At 47.2% G+C, this 22,149-nt stretch overlaps 1 long non-coding RNA gene across 2 annotated transcripts; it reads left to right on the top strand.

Annotated features, from left to right (window-relative positions):
• The first annotated feature begins 594 nt into the window (after positions 1-594).
• On the top strand, positions 595-14,725 carry LOC308199636. 2 transcript variants are annotated; one of them, XR_013954788.1, is made up of 3 exons: positions 595-691; positions 6,056-12,169; positions 12,325-14,725. It is a non-coding gene; the product is annotated as an uncharacterized lncRNA (long non-coding RNA). The 2 variants fall into 2 exon arrangements; XR_013954789.1 differs by lacking the exon at positions 595-691 and adding an exon at positions 1,140-1,913.
• Positions 14,726-22,149: the final 7,424 nt, after the last annotated feature.

The following is a 22,149-nucleotide window of genomic DNA, read 5'->3' as shown; positions in this document are numbered from 1 at the left end:
ATGGGTACTCAGACCTCTGCGAGGAGGGACGCTGGCAGGGCTCGCCCCACGGCTGTCAGTTTGTGAGCCTCTCGTGCTGTCCCGTGGGGACTTGTTGTATTTTGCCACTCACACCGAGCCACAGCTGGCACCTCACAGCCCGGTTACCTCTCTGTGCTGCTTCTGTTTTGGCGATGTCCGCGCTACAGCGAGTGCTGATGCTCGGTTAGCTTCAAGTGAACCACAAAAACGCTCGATTGCAACCAAGGTCAACGTGCGCTCTGCCACGTGCGTGCTTGTGGCTGCGTTGCCACCAGGCAGTGGCCTCTGTCCCCCCACGGAGACCACAGACCAGGGCAGCCCCACACCTCCGAGATCCCAAAATGCCTCTCCCTCTCTGTTGCAGCTGCTGCCGGCTACAGCTTTATGCCTTGTCTGCATCTCCCAACCCAGGCCAGCCAGACCAAGCCTCCTTCCCACAGGGAGACCCATCCCCTGTATTGCTCACTGGTGAGATCTGCATTTATTACTTGCTGCGAAGTGTGAGCGTTTTGCAGAGCAGAGTGGTTTTTTTGTTTTGTTTGTTTGTTTTGTAGGTTTGAGGTCAATGTGTGAAGCATCTACCCTCAGCATCTAAAGCAAGCTGCGGAGGTGTCACCGGTCTGTGAAATGCGTCTGCCTGAGGAACAATCACGTTGACACAGGAAAGAGGGTGTGCTAATTGATTTGCGCTAATTGATTTGTGCGTGCGCGAGCATGCTTGTGTCTGGATGAACCAGCAGATACCAAACATAAAAAATAGAGAACAGCAATATAAATGGACAGTGGTGTTTAAAAAAAAAAAAAAAAAAGCTGATGTTTATTTTTATGGTGTATTTATAACAGGCCATTCGTAGGTCTGTGCTGCTGGTGAGCCAGTGTAAAATCAAAGTGAGATCCGCAGGGACAAGTAACAGCTTTTATCAGACAGCTGATAACAGTCAGAAAAAAACAGTGATACCACTGTGGGATGGTGCTCAGTCCCATGCTCTGGAGCTGCCCAGTTTGCCCAGTTTGCCCAGTCTGCCAGGATGGAAGTGTCCCAGAAAGCCTGGGGGTCTCACAAAGCTGGTAATACTTCCCTTCCTCACATCTGGGCCAGTCTGCTAAAGAGGGGGGGTTAGGGGAGCCTGAACTGGGGGATGCTTATTGTGGAGCAGGTGCTTAGCTCAGGGGTCTTTGAATCTCCCGTGTCTCTATATTTATACCAAGAGAAGCTAAAAAAAGAAGTGCTTCCATACCTATCGTTGCACTAAATATAGCCATCTAGTTGCGTCTATATATACATTTTTTAAAGCACGACATGCAATATTTGCAAAGCGATGAGACTGGAGAATAAATGACAGTGCCAGAGGGCCAGAGCTGCCGGTCACTCCGTGCATGGTAACCCACTGATTGATTTGGTCCTAGAGAAGAGCTGACTTTTCTCTTTGTCTTCCTCTGACATAACGAACTTACCGTATTTTCTGCTTTGCAAAAGGCCACTCTGAAAACAATAATAGCTGATATCCTCTGAAATCGGGGGGAGTACTGAGGATGTGGCATAGAGGAGATTTTGGTTCACCTAGGGTTAAAAGCCCCAGCCAGCAGTGCCGGTGATATCAGTCTCTAATAGTAACCCGGCGTAGCTGCATGCATTAAGGTGGTGTTGGGTGATAAGGCTGGAGAGCCGAGCAACCTGCCAGGCTGCAGCTGAAAACTGAGCCACAGCTGCAGAGGGAAAAACTTCGCTCCCTCCCCGTCTCTTTCTTTGGGAATGAAAAGGTGGGGAGCGGTGCTGAGGGAAGGCACGTCTGATTTCCCAGCGCTGAGAGATGGGGTGGCACTCGCGAGAAGGATTTCAAGGTCACGGTGGCGATGTTATCGGGGTGGCAGGGCAAGCAGGCAGACAGCAGGTGAATGCCTTACGGAGGCGGCGGTGTGCTGCCGAGGGAGGGCTCGTGCTCGGCAGGAGATGGCCCGATAGCAGTGGAGAGCAGTGGCAAGCTGCCTGCTGGGGGGCACCTTCAGCCCCCGTTCAGCAGGCAGGGACCTGGCTGTCACGGCAGCACTCAGGAAAGGAGGAGCAGGTACTCGTGGACAGCAGGGCTCTTCGTGGTTGTGCTTTGCTCACCTCCTCAGGTCCTTCCCCGTTGTCCCTGGGTATCTCTCTGCCTGTGTTTGCACAAGAATGGCACAAGCTAACATAATCCTGAGAGTTCATGCTGCGGCCACAGCGGCAGGGGCACGGCAGCAGGGCACGGTCCCCTCCCGAGCAGTGCAGAGGCCAAGGGATGTTGACCACAGCCATACACCATCACGCCCAGCAGGCAGTCCTTGCGCACCCTCTCCCCACTGCCTCTTGTTGTAGGTGGGTCCTGAGATGCCAGCCGTGCGGGCTCGGTCTGGGAACAAATCCACGTTTCCTTTCCTTGCACCGATTTAAAGTTAGTGGATGAAATGGCAGGGAAATGGGAGGCTTGGCAAAGGCCACACGAGTTCTGGTGGTGTCTTAAAGACAGGGCAGTGTCAAAACTGCAGCTCTTTCAGCAAAGGGCAGGACTTTGAAGGCAGGATGCTGTGTTTCCGTCAATACTGCATTCCACCAATTCTGCTCCACCAACAATCTTGTGCAAAGCACTTGCCAGCTTGGCACCCTTGTCCACCCCTCTTCAGGTGGCAGAGAGAAACCACAGACCACTTCACTGGACTATGTTAGAGTTTAATAACTAATATTTATCCGGGTCTTGGAGATCCCTGAAGGGGAGGCACTACAAAAGGGACATCCACATCAAAGGTGCGCGTTGCAGGGAGTGCAATGAATGGTTCTTCCGAAGAGGCTGCTTGACCTGAGGGCAGCAGCATGAGCAAAGGTTGCATAACCCTGCCAGGATATGTTCCAGGGTTACACTCAGACCTTCTTGAACTAAGGCCTTTCTAGAGGGCAATGCAAATTTTTCCTTATTAAAAATGGATTATGAGGCATTCGGGAATCAATGAGTTGAACCCAGACCACCTTCCCTAAATTAACTGATTCGGTGGAGGGGAAGAAAAAATGCAGCTTGGCATGGCAACAAGCACTCCGAGATACTTCTTGTTTCCTCACCTGTCTTTTCCCTCCTCCTACACTCTTGCTTTCCAAACTCCAGAGCTGATCTGGACACTTGAAAGCTTGCAGTCAAGGGGTTTTTTTTCTGATTATGCCAACACTCAGCAATCCGACTGTCAGATATATTCACAGATCCTTCGTGTTCTTTTGCAATTAGGGAACAAGTATATTCTTGCAATTTAAGCACTGGGGAGGTATGTGGGAGATCTGGATTAATTGCTAGCTTCGACAAAACCTTCTTGCAGAAACTTCCACAAAGCTGAATATTTCTGTGTTTACTGCTGAACACCACACAGCTCCTCTTCCTTATTCCCAAATAATTTGCCCAGTGACACTTTTATATATGCATTTTTTTGTTTGGCAGTGGCTAACTGAGCTTCTCTGTGCTCTGAGATCTGAGGTACAGCTCTGGCAGCCCTCACTGTTCACCTCTTGAATGAGAATTGTGCCTCCTTTCTCACAGGGCATACAGCACAGTCCTGTGGGTTACTTGGAAACCCTGTGCACATTTTTTGGACCACTGATAACACCGACACACCTCTTGCCATACCCATCGGACTGAGAAGCTACGGAGGGCTGAGCAATCTTACAATGCGGGTGGCAAGGGAGCTAGGACTCATATAACATTTTATTTTGTTTTGTTTCCTAGCATTCTTCTCTGCTCCTCTGTTTCCTATTGCCCCTTGCTGTGAAATTGAGCACTGCGAGGGGCCGACACCGGGGTGTTTGCCTGGCTGCTAATTTGTAGCTTTAAATAAGGCAAAATAAGCTTTTAACAGGAAAGCGAAGCTGCCTTGTGGGGCAGCAGGGGGCTGGCGATGTTCCAGCGGGCAGCTGCAGGAATACAAAACCTGGAGCACCCCGTCTAGCCAGGCGGGCTGCAGGTGACCTACATGCTGCAAAGCCAAAGGTGGCTGTGAAAACACTGTTTTCCTGCCTTCTTTTGCCCATTTGGTGTGATAAATGCCCAGAAGGCCATGTGCTGAGCTGGGGAAAGGTGGTGCAGCATCACTGGGACCATAGCAGCACACTGTTTGCGTGGAAGTCCCAGTGCAGGGACTTGGCTTCCCCCTGGCTGCGGTGACTTGACGTGACAGGAGTGCCCCAGCGCGTGGCCGCGACCTGCACGCCGTGCTCTGGTGAGCAGTGACAAAGGGACTTTGGGCATCACTGCTCTGGGTTATCACGGTATCAAACGGGGCTCTGCTCCCGGCCCTGCTCTCAGCGTGCACGTGGGATCCATGTGGGAAGGACAGCCTTCGGGTAGTCGGGGCAATTGGTTCACTCGGAAGGAAACTCTTCTCCTAACCGGGGCTACACGAAGCACCTGAGCAAAACCATGGAGCCTTCCCTGCAGTTCTCACAGCACTGTTCCTGCTTTCTGCCCTCTAGAAGGGATGTAGAGCTGCAATACAAAAACACAACTAGAGCATAACTGCTACAGATTAGCATCTATTCCAGCTTCACGCACACAACCAGCAGGAACGCTTGTGGCACCCACCGTTCCCAGCCATTGCCTGGACCCCAGCTTTCCCACTCCTAGGGCTATCCGAATTTTGTGGTCATCTCTGTTCTCTTGGAGCCTGTTCACGCCAAGGTTTTAATGTTCTGAAGAATGAGCTGTACCTCGGGCTGGTTTTTATCAAATCCCACAGGAAAAGAGCCAGGAAAGGGTAAAAGGGAAATGGGAGGGGACTTGGAGTTCCTGGAATTGTTAGCTGCACATACAGGAAAGAAAAAGCGTCCTCCCTTTCTTGGTAGCAGAACAACCAGCAATGGAGACGCCTTGTCATATACCTCAAAAACATACATGCTGGCAGGCATATACCTACAAGTGTCCATGCCTGCAACAGTGGCCAAGGAAAAAGGGGAGTTCTCATAATTCTGAATTAATTGCCACGCTGTACAGCAATAGAGAGGAAACCACTGATAATCACCAACCTCCCCCCTCCTCTCCTTTGCAACCAAAACATTAACTCTTGTGGAGTTCTCTGGTATGGCCAGTGTCTTTATGCTACACAGAGAGCCTGGAGCTCCCACAGTAACACGTGGTGAGGATTCAGCAGTGTTTCAGTTACCTTAATGAATACTTCCTGAAGATGAAGATGTGTAGGAATAACAGGAGTGACTCCAGATGATTCAGTGATGAGTAGAGGTGTGCTAGGAATGTTGCCTACATTCTGTGAAAAAAAGAGTTTCTAGGTAAGAAACTAAAGGCAGGAGGATTGTCTCTTCCCAAATTAGATTTTGCAGGACAGAAAATGCAAATGAGAAAAACAGCTCTTTTTGTTAAAAAAAAAAAAAAAAAAAGATTCTAAAATTGCTCATTTCTGATTTGTTTACAGTCTCCCTTTCTGCACAAATGACAATGTTACTTGCAATGGTCAGGTAACCATGCATCTTGAGGTCCAATTTTGCACAGATTTCAGACCGAAAGTGAGTTTCTATCTTGCAACACTTCAGGGGAATGCCAAAGACAACCCCTGTGTGCATTCCATCAGTCAATCTTAACTCCTCCAGAATTCCCGGTGACCTCTGTGAAAACTGTGTGGAGTTGCCCCCTTCATCTGCTGAGGAAATGCAAGGCCAAGAACTGAAGCACTCATTTGAAATTCCTCAAAGACATCCTGATTATCAAATACCCTGTTAGGTAGGACGGGTTAAATTTAGTTCTGTTGTAAAGTAATGCATCAGTGTCTAGAGGGGTCTGGCTTACATCCATTGAATACCTATTTGGCTCTGCTTGCTTAGATAAATGATCTCATGCAAAATAATATTCATTTGGGAGATTTCTTTATGAAATCAGCAAATTATCTTTCATGTGGAGTTATAGCTTTAACTCCAAGTGTATTGAACTTATCACAGATTCTCTCGTTTCTGTGGGCAACACAGAAGAGTCCTTAAGGACACTGTAACTTCTCACAGTTTTCATCTGCTTGTTTCTTGCAGATTTTTATTTTGGATGAATTTCCAAGAGGAGATCGTCTGCCAGCTTGTTCGTGGAGGAGTCAAAACAACAAAATAAATTGACTATCATGGAATAGTTTAGGACCCAAGGAAATGGGGATGTAATTTTTGATCTGCCAGAGGCTCTTGGTATCACTTAGGTCTGGGTTTATTGCACCCGATTCTTGCTGTCTCTGTGGAAGTTCCTGTAAGAGGAGCACTGTCTAATTTAGGAAGCTAGGTTACCTTGAAGGCCAGTAAAGGGATCTGAGAGCCTGAGTAATTACCCTCCTGTGTTGCCTGTATTTTTCCATGGGCTATGCAGAATATTTAGTCTGCTAGCTTGAGCACTTCTCCTAGGTGCCTAAAGAGAGCTACAAGAAGTCCAGGCTTTGACTTTTCTGTGGGTTTGTTCCTCATGTGTGGGTGAGGTACTCAGCATTTGGTCCAGGTAGTAGCATTGTGAAGACAAATATTAAATATAGTGAAGCAGTGAGATCCATTCCTCTGTTCCAGATAGATAGGTGGATGGCTGTGTGGGGTTTAGAAGAACATCTGAAGCCTGTTTTGAATGCTGAAACAGAAGTTGGCCCAGTCCTTTTAAACCTGTGCAGGATTTCCTTATGTATCAGAATATGAACAAGCCTCTGCAATAATGGCACAATGGTGTTTTGTAGCCAAGATGACCATAGATCAGAAGCGAGAATATTACCTCTCACTGCAAGCCTTGCTTTGCTTTGGAAAAACATAACTTGAGATTCAAGCTCGATATTAAATACAAAAGTCCACATTTGGGATGATTTTTGGAATTGAGTGTGAACATTTGCAAAGTGCTCATGTTTACATGTCTCCTTGACTCTTGTTGCTATCTTCATGAAATGCAGGCTTTAGAGCACAGCTACAACCTTGTGGCACTCTCTGTGCTGTTACGAGCCTTTGATCACTTTAATCACTGTACTTAAGAGTAGCTTGATCTATTTTTTTCAACTAAATTGACATTCTACAAGGCACGAAAGTAATTAGTGATGTCTGCCACACTGAAATAATATAGCATCTCACTTGTTCCCCCACGAGCTTTACAGTTTGGGTATAGCCATTATTAGACAGGGAAAAAAAAGCTTCTTTCTTCTTAAAGAATGAGAAGTAAAAGACAACTTTGGGTAAGCTGATTATGCACCTTCCTCACGTTTCGGCTTAGCTCCATCTGATGCAACACAAGCAATGCGTTCTAGCTTTTCTTTGCCCTGGTAGGTCCGGCTGCTGGAGTAGCCTGTGCTAGTTACTTACCCTGCTCTCTCCTGTGTATGTTTGCTGACTTTGCACTATTTGTTTGGCTGAAGGCTCAGGCACATGGCTGAAAACTAGGTTTTCTTGTTTGGGGCATTGCTTTGCACCCCTAGGATGATTTAAGAAGGAGGTTCTCCTGCTTTTACTCCCTGATCTTATCTGTGTCACTTAAATACAAAGAAAGTGCCAGCTATCCAAGTATTATCTAATTACCCAATTTGTGTGTGTTTGCATGTGATTTAGTAAAAGATCAGAGCTGCATGGGAGCGGCAGTGCTTTCGCTTTCCCCGGGGGACTGCCTAGCTGTGTGATTTGACAGTGTTACACTGCTCCTTGCAGAACGACACCCGTCCACTGCCTTGCAAGCAGCTAGCCTGCCCTCTCTTTAGATAAACCATCTGTGTCCTCTGCCTGATCTATAGACACAAAGGAAAAGGAGTGGCCAGTAAGACTTCAAAAACCTAGAAAAATTTAAGCCCAGACTTGCTGAGGCGCCTGGATCCCAGCCTGCCCTGGAGCTCAGTGAGCCGCCGTGGGCTAAATCCAAGCTATCCAGTGCGATCTGCAGGAGAGGCTTTTGCAGGCGTCCAGGCTGGGGATCACAGAATCACAGAATGGTCTGGGGTCGAAGGGACCTTAAAGACCACCTGGTTCCAAGCCCCTGCCATGGGCAGGGACACCTCCCACCAGACCAGGCTGCCCAAAGCCCCATCCAGCCTGGCCTTGAGCACCTCCAGGGATGGGGCATCCACAGCTTCTCTGGGCAGCCTCTCCCAGTACCTCTGGCACTCTCACTCATCCAGACAGCCTGACCACTGCTCCTCTGCCCTCCCCAATTCTCTTCCCTCCAAGGAGTGCTACACCTGAGAAACCAAAGAGTCGAGAGATGTCCATCTCAAGACAACTCAAGTCTGTCTCAGGATAGGGCAAATGCCACTTGCCTAGACTTCCAAACTTCAGTTGTGCTTCAGAAGTGGAATAGCCACCCCTGTTCACATAAATGCTGCAGCCTTCCTAGCAGGTGAGGAGAGCATCAAGTGTAGCACACACAGCTCCTTGGAGCATTGCAGGGCTGTGTTACCCCATTTGCTTCTGTTCCTGTAACCAGCTGGTGCCATCAGGGATGGAGCCGGCACACAGAGCTGCTCACGGTGCTGTGACCTGCACTCCCTGACTGGCACAAAACTAGGGTTACCAGCTAGTCACTGCATAGGGTCTGCCAAAGTCCTGGCCTCTGGCAGCCATGGGATGAACTGATTGTTATGACACACATTTTGTTGTAAATGAATGGCTCACACGCTCCTGCCCTTCACCTAATAGAATTGTCTGCATTAGGATGTCTTCCACCACCAAAACTATTAACCTGTCCATTAGAAGGACAGGAGACGGATGGCTGCATGCTGAGGGACAGCAGTGTGGGTTTCTCCTAATTCAAGAGCAGCTGAGATGTTTGATCCTGTACTGTAGAAACCACATACTTCAAAGACGATAGGATCTAGGCCGTTAAGTAAGTGAAGAGGGGGAAAAAAAATCAATCCCCCTTACCAAATAAATATGTGGCTGGAAGCATGTCTAAGACAGTGATATATTTCTTTTTATGCACAAAAATTAGCAGTCTGGCAAGAGTCTGTGTTTCTTCATTCTAGCGAAATGTTGGGGAGCTGATGTCCTTTTAACAGTCAGAAAATCAGGGCCCCAGGCTGGCAGCTGTGGTGCCCCAAGGAGTCCTGGCCGTGGCAACGTGCTGGGCTCCTGTGGATGCTCCCTGCTACAGCCCTCACCCCTGTGCTCCTTTCAGCCAAACTTCAGCGAGGGCCACATCCACAACACCCCCATACTCAATCCCTTAGTACCTGATATGTTAATAAAGATCACTTTTTTTTTTTTTTTTCCCCAGACAGAAGACTTTCTGGCTTCTTGATGCAATAAGTGGGCAGATGATGCTCTAATGAGAACAATAATGCACCCACCCTACCGCCTTTGATCACTTATGTGCCCTTGTGCAGCTTGTGAAAGGCTCTAAAAGCTTTCACCAGACAGGTTGTCTGATTTTTAGGGAGTGTCACTAGTGCTGTTTACCCCAGACAGGCAGAAGCCTGTTTTTACAGTGTGTGATTGCTGGGACAATTAATGTCAGGCTAAGCGACCAATATCTAGTTTGACCCAAGAAACGCCTGGCTCCAGCCATTTGCCAGCAATTTCAACAGTGGAAGCTGGCTCAAACCGGCATACCCAAACTGCTCCAATAAGCTGCTTAATGGGTTGGCCGCTGGGGTGCCTCAAATGCACATTGCTGTTTTGCACCGGCTGATGGTCAGCAACAGCAGTGTCCGATGATGTACTGGGTTTATGCAGCAAGGGTTTGGCAGCAGGGGGGTTGCTTGGGTGGCCTCTGTGAGCAGAGCCCAGCAGCTGCCCCATGTCAGAGCAGAGCCAGCTGGGCAGGAGGTGCTCCAGGCAGGCAGCAGCAGTTCCCCTGCGGCCTGTGCAGGGAGAGGCCCCCGGTGGAGCAGGCTGTCCCCCTGCAGCCCATGGGTCCCACACGGAGCAGATCTCCACGCTGCAGCCCGTGGAGGAGCCCACGTGGAGCAGGTGGATGTGGCCTGGAGGAGGCTGCGGCCCATGGAGAGCCCCCGCAGGAGCAGGCCCCGGGCCGGAGCTGCAGCCCGTGGAGAGGAGCCCACGCAGGAGCAGGGGGTCTGGGGGGAGCTGCCGCCCGCCCGTGGGGGACCCGTGCTGGAGCAGTTTGCTCCTGGGGGATGGATGGACCCCGTGGTACGGAGCCGTGTGGGAGCAGTGCTGGAAGAGCTGCTGCCTGTGGGCAGCCCCCGCAGGCTCAGTTCGGGAAGGACGGCATCCCGTGGGAGGGACCCCGCGTGGAGCAGGGGCAGGGAGGGACCGTGAGGGAGCGGCGGGGACGAAGCGTCAGGGACTGACCGCAGCCACATTTCCCTGTTCCTCTGTGCTGCTCAGAGGGAGGAGGTGGAAGACAGTGGATGTGGGGATCTCCCTATGCTGAGTCTGTTTGGCTTGTGACGATAACTGGTGGGTGATCTCCCTGTCCTTATCTCAGCCCCTGAGCTCTTTCTGTTGTATTTTCTCCCCCTTTTCTTTGAGGAGGAGGAGTGAGAGAGCAGTCACAGTAGAGTTCAGCTGTCCAGCAGGGTAAAACCACCACAGATGCTGATGCTGATGGTCTGCAACTGTACGTGTACTGGTACTAGCTGTATTCTTGTGACAAAGTGATCTCTGTTCTTGACCCTTTTCCTCTATTCTGAGCTATCCATGCAAGGGACAGGGTTGCACTGAATTTGCACAGAATGGACTGTCACAATTGTTTCCACTTGTTCACTCTTCTAGCTACAGTCCCGTGACTATCTTTGCTCTTTGTTAAAAAAGTTACTTGACAACTCAGATGAACTCCCATGGGAGGTTGTCTCCAGGATGTGATTAAAATTACCCACAAAACAGATGTTTCTTTGGAAGAAATATATTGTTTCATTAATCTGTAAACCCACAGCAATTAAAATGGGGTTTTGAAACAGCAACAGAAATGCTGTATACATACTGCCTCAGTATTTGGTTTCCCATATCCCAAGCGTTTTTCTTGTCTCAGTCACCTCTTTCTGCAGCATCTCAGCCTGAGTGACTGAATTGATAGGTGATCTTTTATGACTTTCAGCATAACTTGGTCTACTTTAGGACCCAAATCATGGCCTCGACTTATTTATGCATCTTTATCTGAAGGGGAATCGACTCCATTTTAATTGCATATGAACGGGATGATAATAAAGCACTAATTGCTTTTTCTGCCCATGAACTGATCTGTATCTAGTAGAATTTGCCCTTGATGATCCCATAACATTGACACAATTGCAAACAAATAAACAGACATGCTGCCTGCGTTAGAAAAATCCAGGTATCTCTCCCATTGTTCGCAGGCTGCTCAATGTCTTTTCATTTAAGTGGCTGCATGCAGCCTTTGTTCCACTGCTCAGCAGATACACTAATATTACATATCCTTTATACTGGCTATCCCTACTACGAGGTTACGCAGAATTTCTTTTGGAAGAGGGCAGTGTCATTTTTTTACAGAAATGAAATCTTCATTCCCATTGATTAAACAAGCTAGAAATGGCTCACTCACCTACCTCAGAGGAATCCTGAGTTCACAATACCCTTCTAAAATGCAGAGCTGGTGAAACATGTATCCGTCATCCATAGCTTTCTGTGTCTTGTAACATACCTACTGCTGTGATAACTGAGCACCTGTCAAGATACTATATTGCTAGCCATGGAAATGGAAGTCCTCTCAGATTTATCAACGGAGAAGCTGATGTTGCTGCCTGGGAAGTTTCTCAGCTTTTGTGACTCAACCTTGACACCCAAGGATCTACTTCTCAGGGCGAGAAAGTAGCAAATTCTCCTCACAGATTTAATCACCACCACCTCTGCCAGGGGCTTTGACTCATGTGGTGGCAGAGGTCTCTTCAGCCAAACAAAATCAGCTGGAAATAGCCACTGCTATGGGACACAGAGCACACACTTGCCATGAGTTGGCTTTGGCATCCCAGTTTCCCAGACAACACCCATGGTGAAAAGGAAAATTGCCTGCTGCTTGAGACCACCAGCAGATCACCAATGCCAGCAGGCACCTTTCAGACTTGGCCACAAGACCCTGGACATATTTGAGCTGCTGGCCCAGGGGCAAGATACTCTTTGTAACCTCACTGACCTTTAAGCTTCAAAAGGATGCTCACAGCCTTGCAAAAAAAAGCCACGTTGCAAAGGCATCAAGTGATATTTGACGGCAGCTAGAAAGCACCAGAGGTGAGTGCTCAAAAGCTTCCCATCTCTTAACATTAAATCGCTCCATTATAACTTCCACTAAAAGCAAGTGTGATCTGTCCTGTGCGTTGTTGTCTTTCTCAACTAGTGCTTTTCACAGAAGCTCAAGTTTATGGCATCTCCCTTTCTTTTTCCAGGCGCTCTCCATTTCCCAGAACATGTCCCAGAGCCAGAGCCAATTCCTCTGCCGAGATGCTGCATTTCTCACCTGCTGATTGCAATTAGCTGCTGCCAGCTGGGGCCTGGTGAGCTGCTGAAGAGCTAACAAGAAGCCGATACCAGCATGAGGCCTTGGCAGTGCATACATTGTGAATAAATAAGATATGCGGCACCGTGTTCCTGAGGTTCCTCCACTGCAAAACTCGATTCCCACATCCCCACATACATGTCGAGTCTGCTTTCAGAGGTTCAGCTCACTCATCACACTCTTACACATTGCCATCATCTGTTTGCCAGAGAGGAAATGTGGGGAAATAAAGGTTACTGGTGGTAAAAACAAATGCAATCTTGGTCTTGTTAGGAAATCCTTCCACTCACCCCTGTCCTCAGGCAGCATCAGTCATCCCAAGGCAGAAGTTGCCTCTGATGATGGTGGTTGTCTAAGCCAGGAGGAGGGACTCTGTCCTCCCGTGGCACCGCTCTGCTCCTGCCTCCCCATCCAGACCCGCGGGGTGGCCGAGGGGATGGAGGTGCTGCTCTGGGAGGCCCCAGCTCCTCTCTGCCGTGGGTCCAGCCTCAGCATGAGGGTGAGCCAGGTGGACGTTCCTCCCAGCACAGCCTGGGAGCCGGCTCGCTAGTGTGACTGTTGGAGGAGCGCTGGGATCCTGCCACGGATTTCCTCCATCATGAGCTTGTGCACATTTGAAATGCTAATTTGAGTTTCCAGGGGATGCGCACAGCCAGGCAGGCTCACGAACAGAAAGATATCATCTGCCTTTGCTCCAGCTCAATGTGCCCTGGCCTAATCCAGGCCCTGAGAGGGAGGGACAGCTGTCCTCTGTCTTCCTGCTTCATGGCCCGTCTCCCCAGTCAGCAAACCTAACACTTCTTTCCTGTGCTTAGGACAGCACTGAATTTGCACTGTTTCAAAAGGATTATGGATTTAGGATGCTATATTTTTGAATAATGACAACGACATCTGCCCATGGAGCCTTGCTAGATTTTATAGCCATAGTAAGCCTTCCCAGCTTAATCCCTCTGTATGAGACACCTCCAGATAAAGCATGCCAGAGTAACAGACCATTTTCCTCTCCAGTTTACCCTCTTTGGGGATTCTTCCTTGACATTTAAGTGAAATCCATCGTCTCCCTGAATGCGAGGCCTCAGGCCTGTCTGCGGTAGCGCAGAGGCAGGAACCTCGCCCTGTATTTGCCTGGAGGCTGGTGGGGAGGTGCAGATCCCTGCAGACCCCTGCAAAGTGACCCGCCGACAGCACCTCAGCCTTGCCAGGCCCCCCGCTTGCAATGCCTTGGCAGAGAAGCCAGCTCTGGGAGGAGGATTTGGTCTCAGCCGCTGCCTGCCCTGCGAGGCCTAGCAGTGGCTCGTGTCTTTCTGTGACCTGGTGGCACGCTCCGCTATGGAGTGTGCTGTATATGTTCGGTGGCAGGAGGTGCTAAACTGAAACCCTCCGTTGGCTACGGTCAGCTCACAGTTATTTCAGCAACAAGAGACACCATTGTCATGGGGAGCACCCGGCCAGGACTACAGACTTCCTTGTACATTGATGGAAGGTCCTCCTTGCTGTTGTTTGTTTTATTTTGTTTTGCTTTTTCACTGATAGATAATCAGATGCAAGAACAGCGTAATTCCACTTTCTGACTGAATGCAGAGGATTCATGTTGGTTTTAGCCTCTCTGAGACGACGTGCTCCATTAAGAACATGCCTTTTTTTTGCACCCACCTCCCCACCCACAGAGCGGCTGCACCCAGTCCTTTCAGAATGACACGAGGGCAACCAACATCACTTAAGGGAAAAACTGAGTACAAATTACACAATTTACACAGCCCTGTTATAATGTAAAGGACACAGCTGTGGAAAGAAATGATTACAGAAAGGCTGACTAACAAGCTCATGCTATGTATGGAAAAAGATAAGCTGCAACTTCCCGTAGGTCTGTAGAAGACTGTCCAAGTTTGCTAGGTCCGAGAGCAAACTTGAGAGCCCCACTCTCGCTGGGCCACTCAGCGCTTTGCGAAGTTGCTTGCCCTGAGCAACCTTACAGGAGAGGCATCTGTCAGCTAACTTCTTCGCCAGCCTTCTCCTCTGTGGAGCGAGTTGCTGCTGATGAGTCATAAGGAACATTGATTTTAAAATTTGCTTTGAATCCTAATTGCGTTTCTAAGATTACATAGCAGCTCCCAGGGATCTACTGAGTTTTTAAATCTATAGCTGATGCCTATTCTTCTGAGTTAAGTGCTATGTAATGAATAAAATGATGTGGCAATTTTTTATTTTTATACCCGTTGTTTTTGGAAAATAGCATCTTACATCTGGAAAATGAGGTTAATATGAAAAGAGCTTTTTTTTTTTTTTTTTTCCCCCCCAATGGTAGGTTTTGTTTTAAAAAATCCAGTGTAATGGTTCAGTTGGGTGAAACAGTGTATTATAACTGAAAGTTAATATCCAGATTGAGTTAACATCTGAGAGGTTCCCACCACCATTTGAGAGCCCAGTGTTCTAAGTTGCTGTAAATCTAAAATAATGGTTAAAATATACAATTAAAATTAAAAAAAAAAAACATACATTGGAGTGAAAATTAGGTACAAAGTCTAGCCACAAAGACTGTAGAATGGCAGACATATCCATATTACTATGGACTGGTTTTGTTTAACTAAACTCTTCTTGGCTGTGCTAGAAGGCTATTATTATTATTATTATTATTATTTATTAATATTAACCCTTATTTTGTTTTCCCAGGGCGAACTCTCTTTAAAACACACTTTCCTTTGACTTCATTCCCCTCTTTATGGAGGGGGTGCCTGGGCTTCCTGAAGCTTCCTGGAGCCCCACCAGTATCCAATGGGCTCTCCCAGTTCGGAGGCAGCGGTTCCCTCGTGCCTGAGGCAGCCTACTGCCACCACGCTCTGCCATTCAGGGGCAGAAGGTGAGCAGCTTCCCTGGTAGGGGTCTGATGGAGGAAGTGATGAGACCCTCAGGACCACCCTGATGTCCGCATTTGACCCTATTGGATGCAAATATTATTTTCTGTGTGTGCATGAGAACACTGGATGGACATTGACTGACTTTCTGATAAATAAAATACAGTATTCACTTGCACAGCATGTCTTTAGCAATTATGAAGCCAGTAAGGAACTTTCTGCCTTGGTACGCTGATCAAGGAAATAAAGCACTGTGTCTTTATAGTCACGACATTTAGAAATCTCTCCTTCTAGCCTTACTTTCAGCTGTTTTCCCATTAATTTGCTATGTTAAAATAATCAGATAAAAATCCTAAGGCATTAGTGAGGACGGCAAGAGACAGAGGAGAGAGTATGAAACTCAGAACCATGTTAGAACCTGATAGGGTCTGGTCTCTCCAGCTTGCCCAATAACTGTTCCCTGCCTCTCCTTTCCATGTTTTTTTCCAAGTACTTTGCATATAAAGCTGGTGGGAGGTGGGAATGCAGATCTCAGTGAGGTTTAAAAGCAGATAACAATTACCAAAATATGATCGTCGTAACAAAAAGAAAGGAAAAGAAAGAAAAGAAAGGAAAAGAAAGGAAAAGAAGAAGAGAAGAGAAGAGAAGAAGAGAAGAGAAGAGAAGAGAAGAGAAGAGAAAGAGAAGAGAAGAGAAGAGAAGAGAAGAGAAGAGAAGAGAAGAGAAGAGAAGAGAAGAGAAGAGAAGAGAGAAGAGAAGAGAAGAAGAGAAGAGAAGAGAAGAGAAGAGAAGAGAAGAGAAGAGAAGAGAAGAGAAGAGAAAAAAGAAAAGAAAAAAGAAAAGAAAAAAGAAAAGAAAAGAAAAGAAAAGAAAAGAAAAGAAAAGAAAAGAAAAGAAAAGAAAAGAAAAGAAAAGAAAAGAAAAGAAAAGAAAAGAAAAGAAAAGAAAAGAAAAGAAAAGAAAAGAAAAGAAAAGAAAAGAAAAGAAAAGAAAAGAAAAGAAAAGAAAAGAAAAGAAAAGAAAATAGAAAAGAAAAGAAAAGAAAAGAAAAGAAAAGAAAAGAAAAGAAAAGAAAAGAAAAGAAAAGAAAAGAAAAGAAAAGAAAAGAAAAGAAAAGAAAAGAAAAGAAAAGAAAAGAAAAGAAAAGAAAAGAAAAGAAAAGAAAAGAAAAGAAAAGAAAAGAAAGAAAAAAAGAAAGAAAAAAAGAAAAGAAAAGATCCTTAATATTATTTTGCTTATGATCAAAATCAAATTCCTTCCTTGTGGCCCACATGAACCAGGCTGGTTTAGCTGGACTGGCCTGCATCTCACAGCATCCTGCTGGGACACAGCTGACAATTTCTGACCCTAGCAGGCAAGACCCCCGCCGGACAGGCTCTCTGTTCAGGCAGACAGGAAAGGGGCATCACCCAGGGGACAGTAAAGGTGTCTGAATCTGCTGCCCTGTTTGGGCCACAATGATTCTTGGTTTGCTGATCTAGAGCTTTTAAGTTTTAAAGTGCTACATAAATGCCAAGTATGGTATTCCTGGGGCTAAAAAGAAGGCAATCTTTTCTTATCCGACAATTGTAAGGTCAAGCTAAATGTAACTGTTTAGAAACACTGCAGTGCTGAAGCCCCTGGGGAATTTTAATGTGTTTTATAAACTTGTTTCCATACCAAGCTATTAGGAAAACAAGATATTTCTCCATAAAGCCTTTCTTTTTCTCTCTTTAGGGACAGTGCTGCCTGCCTTACAGTGCTTTAACTCAATCAGAATCATCATTTTTATAAACAGGCCATTTTTCATGACTTGCTTGATCAACTTGGGAAGGCAGTTTTTAAGAAGTTATAGTCATAGGCAGGAAAAAAAAAATCTTACTCCATCTGTTGCAGCCAGAGATGTAATAGAAGCCATGTCCTTTCTCTGAAGCTAACGCATGAGGGAAAATACAGACTTATGCACTTGTTTTCCCTTTGCACTCAGCTTCAGTTATGCAATATTACAGAGAGAATTGAACAAGCTCTTTCACAATTAGATTGCAAAGCCAGGCCTTTTTCTCACACAGAAGTTAATGGTGGGAGATGCCAATATTTACCCAAGGCTTCAGCTGTACTGGGAGGAGATTTTGAGCTGGTGACTTTGCAATACTCCAGCAGGGACAAAACTAGGCTCGGGGTGGCTCCCCTCCTCCGGGCTTGCTGCGAGGATGGGCAGCCCAAGTAACTGTGGCCGTGATGGGAGCTGATGGGGAACCGTCCTGAAATGAGGAGCAAATGGCTGCTCAACAGCAGACCAGCTCTGGGGAGAGCAGGAAATTAATTTACAGTGGACACCTCTGCTGCCCATCCTTATCTATATATGCAGGAGGCAGACTGTCAACACCAAGGGCATTGGGACCCAACATACGCCTTACTTTAGCACAGCAGTGCCAAGAGGCTGATGGTGGGATGGCAGAGGAAGGACCTGCTCTGCACGAACAGCCACCGTGCTTTCTGGCTCTGTGGAGGGGCTGAGCATCAGCCAGAAACCATGAGACACTTCTGAACATCATGGGGCTGCAAAGTGATTTCAAGCACTCTTGCTGCCCTCAGCAAAGCCACATGTTTTTGCATGCCCTCCGCAGCCAGAAGTGAGAGCTCTCCTTCCCCTCACCTCTTCAGGCATGTACTTCAGATATGTAAAATACTCAGCAGAATAAAGATTTTTACATGGAATCTGAAAAAAACAAACAAAAAAAAAAAAAAACAAAATTTATTTTGAGTCAAAGTAGTCCAAGCAGCACTGTCAAGCGGGGAGTTTAGAGAGTGATCCAAGGAAGAGGGAGTTTTGAGACTGCTGTTTTAAAGGAAACATGGTGCCACACACCCCACAGAAAGCAAATATGTATAGGAGGAAATACCTGCTTATCTGAGTATTATCATTACTCAAACATGCCTTCTGTGGGCAGGAAAGAGAGGCAAGGTCTGCACGTTTAGCTGCTCACAGAACACCTCGGCAGGTTTAGCTGCTAACAGAATACCTCAAGCAGGTGTGTTATGCTGCGTAGGAATGGACTTTGCACTGCAGCACAGACCTAAACTTCCTCCCTAGCTCAGGGGAAGGGAGGATTTTTGTTCCCTCGGAATTTGGCCTCACTTGCAAACCTTCCAGAAGAAAAATGCAGCTTCTTAATTGCAGCTGAACCTTTTCCAAACTTTGACTGAGGAAAAAAAGTATATATATATATGTAGGTTTTTCCCTTTTCTGATCTCTGTAGCTCAGCCAGTTGTGGCAGTGGTCAGACTATTCTCAAATTGAAAACTGTGTGTAAAATGCTAAAATACAAAAATAGTTCCTTTTAGTTAATAAAAATAAAATAAAACTATTTTTTTTAGCGAAAATAATTTTAGAAAGTTCCACTGTAAAAGATCACTTTTACAGTGACTTCACTACGTCAAGAGTGGATTCTCCCTCGCGGGTGCTAGTGCAAGTAAAACTTTTTAATTAAAAACATATTTATTTTGGGGTATGGTGCTATCATTGTTTAACAAATAACTCTAATTGATGCATCCCTTCTTGAGAAAAGGCAATAACTAGTGGGTTGTGCAGCAGAAAGGGGCAATAATGACCGAAGCATCTCCTTATTTCTGTGCTCTCTGATACAAAACACTTAGAGAGGAGGGGGCATTAGAAAGGGGGGAATGGGAAAGACAGTGATTCAACCTGCTGCATTGAGCCCAGTTGGTGGAAGAGGCTGCTTCTTGCCCTTGAGGTACAAATCAGCTATCTCATGAGCAGAGCACGTTGCTCAGGTTCCACAGACTGTACCAGAAACTTCTTCTCTGGGAAGTCCAGACAATATGGTGAAAAAAGGGAAAATATTTTTACAGCCTTCTTGCGGATTGCAAACAAGTATTTCCGTGGGTGGTGGTGAGCGTTGGGTCAGCAGGTTGTCACGGAGCACGTCCTTGATGTAACGGTGATGTAAATTAACAAGTACGTGAGGCAGGAGCTGGTGAGGCAGAGGGAGGGGGCCGTGCTTCCCCACGTTGCGCAGGGTGCTGCAACCACCCCGCATCAACTTCTTCAAGCTGGCATGTTTTATGCCTCTCCCAGGAGCACGTCTGCCCCTGCAGAACTAAATGACCCATTCAAGGTTTCTCAAGAAGCGTATGAATATCTAGTGCTGAATAACTGAAAGCCTTCCTATCTCTTAGCCAATTTCCTTAACTACAAAGCTGTCCTTCCTGTGTGATGCCTCGCTTTAAAGCGAATCCTTGACCACAGTCACACTCTCCTCTGCTGTGCCATTAGCCAAGCCCACTGTTTCCCTGTTGCCAGTAAACACTTGATTGCATTTATCACATTATGATATTTTTGCCTCCTTGGCCAGCCTCTGAGGGCAGCAACTCTTCAAATTGCTCAGCTTGCAGCAGAGCCACAACAGAATGACCTCTGCTGCTCTTGCCGGTCCTGTTTCTTGCTTTCTGAGGTGCGGATGGAAATCTGACCTTCACCTTGGAGCGATTTCCCATCCATCATCAAGACGAATAGCTGTCGATCCTCCCTGCGCCGCTCGGAGAGGTGCCTCACAAGTGACTCCGCGCACACTTCCCAGCTGCGCTGGCAGGACGGCTCCTCTGCGCTGCTCGCACTGGGTGAATAGTGCTCATAATCTGAGACTTAACGTCAAATATTTTCTGCAAGGGAAATAAAAATGTCAACAGGAAGTGAAATGTGACCTGATTAACAGCTAGACCTCTGACTCTGCTTCGTTTTTGACTGATGTGGTGTTCTACAAGGATAATAATGCCACTGATTCCTCTTAATTGATGGACCCTGATGGAAATATAAATTAAGCAATTAATACAATTCTCCGAGACTCATAAAAATAAACTGCGCAGACAGACAGTCATATTTATTTTTGAGTTACTTTAAAAACAAGTGTCTTGCAAAGCATTACAATGTGTTTGGTTTTTTTTTTGGTTTTTTTTTCTAGGGAAAAGCCAAGGCGAGCCTGACCTCCTTAAGGGCCAGAATATGCCAGAGGAGGCAAGGCAGATGATCTGCTGCATATGGGGGCAGTTTACGGTAACTGAAGCTGCATTTTGTCTCGGGACTCCTGGAATCCATGAGTTTCATGGGTTTTGTTTAAAAAGAAACTAACAAAATATAATTAGTGTTTAACACAGAGTCGTGCCCAGAGGCCCCATTCAGGATCAGGAGCCCTTTGTGCCAGCTAAGAGCGCAGCAAACGCACTGGGAGAAGCAGGCTCTGTGGTGAGCAGCTCGCTATCCGATTCCTCATGTTTTTAATGGTTTCTTCTGTGGGAGGTGGATTTAATAGTGAGTAGTAGACCAGTGTGACCTTGAGAGATGTCAGCTTGAAACCAATGGGAGTTTTCGGGAGAGAGCGGGGATTCTGGGAACGCAAAAATTTAGAGGATTTGCAATACCCAGGCGACACAAACCAGTATTTACAAACATTTACAAATAGGCTGCTGACGGATTCAATCGCGTTTGCATGCAGCCACGTCTGCACTAATAGGCTTCCCATGACTGATGTATTCTCTGTGTTTCTCATTCGACTTCTGTTTTCTGAGCAGTCAGAGTTCATATTCAAAAGCTTTCCTCTGCCACCATGAAAGCTAGGCAGTGGTGTTAATAGAGGCTGGGATTCTCTTGTAATGTCTTCAGGTGTAAAGAAAACAGCTTGTTCACCCAGAGGCGCTCAGTGCTTGCTATTCTTTAATTCTGTTTGAAAAGTTACTCCCTGACACCAGGAGCAGAAGCCACACCACAAATTACAGGGAGGGAAAAAAAGCGTGATTGTTGCACACGACGTCTCCTCCCTGCCTTTGAAACTTGAGAGCTGAATAATTCGAAAAAGGGACCGGGCTTCTTTTAAAAATCAAAGCGGAGCAGACGCCTGTTTTCTGTTTGCGTTTCAGTCTGCAATAATTGTCCCCGCGAGCTGGGCTGCTGGTGCCAGAGGGAGAAGCTACCACAGGGGCAGCATTGCCAAGGAAGCAATACCTCCACGCGTTGGCCGCAGGATGGGAACACGGCCTCTCTGGGGAGAAGGGGGTGCCAGCTGTGTGGTTTGCATGCCTCCACTGCAGCCCCGTGGTTTAAATGTGCAGCTGGCTGGGCTTCGCCAGCAGAAGGGCTTGGTGGGGTTGGCTCTTTGGATGGAAGGCACGGGTAGCATCACACCCTGCCACTTGCCCTTTCCAGCTCTGGAGCCACAGTGGGGGTTTGGAGCCGCCTGCACCTGGGAGGTGTTTGTGTACACGAGGGACTGTGATGGTGGAGGTATCAGGCAGCTGGTCTGTCACAAGGAGAGGAGATGCCCTGATGGTGTGGGGATTTCTCTGGCTTCAGGGGGGGAAAACAGCAGGACCAAGACTGGGAGCTACCTACTGGGCTGGGGCTCGTACACAGCATGGCTGCTACTGCAGGCTTTGCAAAAGCGGAGTCAGGAAAACAGCCCTGACAGAGCAGTGGCAGCATCTCCTCTTCCACCATCCTGCACCGGGGCTGTCATGATCCAGGGCTGGCCCCAGCAGCAGCAAAGAGTTCAAACTGCTCTTGATTATTTGTCAAAGATAGTTAGCACAACACAAGTGGTTTTGATTATACAGTATCACTGGTGACCGCCACCCTTTTTGTACTCTACGTTGTGACATTTCCTTTTTTCTTTCTCTCCTCCAACTCCCTCCTTTTAACACGGACAGAATGGAAAGCCTTACGTCACGTAAACGAAGCAGGACAACTACCTCCATCACCCCACCATTACTCCTAACCAGCTGCTGTAACTAGCCAGTGGGCCTGTGCAAACATCCCTTGGGACAGAGGAGGAGTGTAATTGTACAGGTGCGCGAGGATGCTGCTGCCCCAG

The sequence above is a fragment of the Anser brachyrhynchus genome (genome assembly GCF_964034855.1).
Source record: "Anser brachyrhynchus genome assembly, chromosome: 1".
Taxonomy (NCBI): domain Eukaryota; kingdom Metazoa; phylum Chordata; class Aves; order Anseriformes; family Anatidae; genus Anser; species Anser brachyrhynchus.
This window is presented reverse-complemented; position numbering and strand designations above follow the sequence as displayed.